This window comes from Myotis davidii, unplaced genomic scaffold (genome assembly GCF_000327345.1).
Source record: "Myotis davidii unplaced genomic scaffold, ASM32734v1 scaffold1363, whole genome shotgun sequence".
NCBI classification, from domain to species: domain Eukaryota; kingdom Metazoa; phylum Chordata; class Mammalia; order Chiroptera; family Vespertilionidae; genus Myotis; species Myotis davidii.
Window position 1 is genome coordinate 558,693 of NW_006294347.1, and position 892 is coordinate 559,584.

Here is an 892-nt window from a genome sequence, read left to right on the forward strand (position 1 = left end):
GCTTCAATGTACGTATTAGAACCCTGGGGCAAACTGCCACTTGGGAGCCACATGTGGCTCTTTGGCCCCTTGAGTGTGGCTCTTCCTAAGCCTTAGGAATACCCTAATTAAGTTAATAACAATGTACCTACCTATATAGTTTAAGTTCTAAAAAATCTGGCTCTCAAAAGAAATTTCAATCGTTGTACTGTTGATATTTGGCTCTGTTGACTAATGAGTTTGCTGACCACTGTATTAGAAGATGCATGTCTTAGGACAAGGGGAGGGGTGGGGCGGATTGGAAGAGCTGGGTTCAAATTATGCTTCCCCACTTGCTGGCAGTGAAACCGTGGGTCAGTCATGTAACCTCCCTGAACCTCAGTTTTCTTATCAGAAATAAATAAACAAACAAACAAACAAACGGGAGCCATTACAACGCGTACTTAGCTAAAGTGTTGGGAGATACCATTTGTGAAAGCGCTGGATACGCCTTAAAGCACCTGTGAGTGCCCCAGCACCTGGGACCGCTTTTCAAAAAAACATTCCAAGCGCCCCCACCCCACCCCCGGCCCAAAGTAATGTTCTTACTGCTTTTCTTATCCACCTGGGGTGGGGACTAGCTCCACTCTGCCCCCACCAGGACCCTCGGATCTAACTACATCTACTGGCGCCCTGCCCAGGTGAGCCCACATCTCAGACCCTGGGCGGGGAGCTCATACGAGATACCCCAAACGCTCCCTCCCACTCCAGACCCACCAGGACCCTCCTCCTCTCTTCTGCACCCCTGACTCTTCCATCCAGACTTGAGCGCGCCCACCCTTCTCCCTCTTTCCAAGCGCACGCGCGCAGCGGGGCGCTCACAACGCGTCCTGCAGCACATCTGGGCGCGTGGGCTGCCACAGCTGGAACGGGG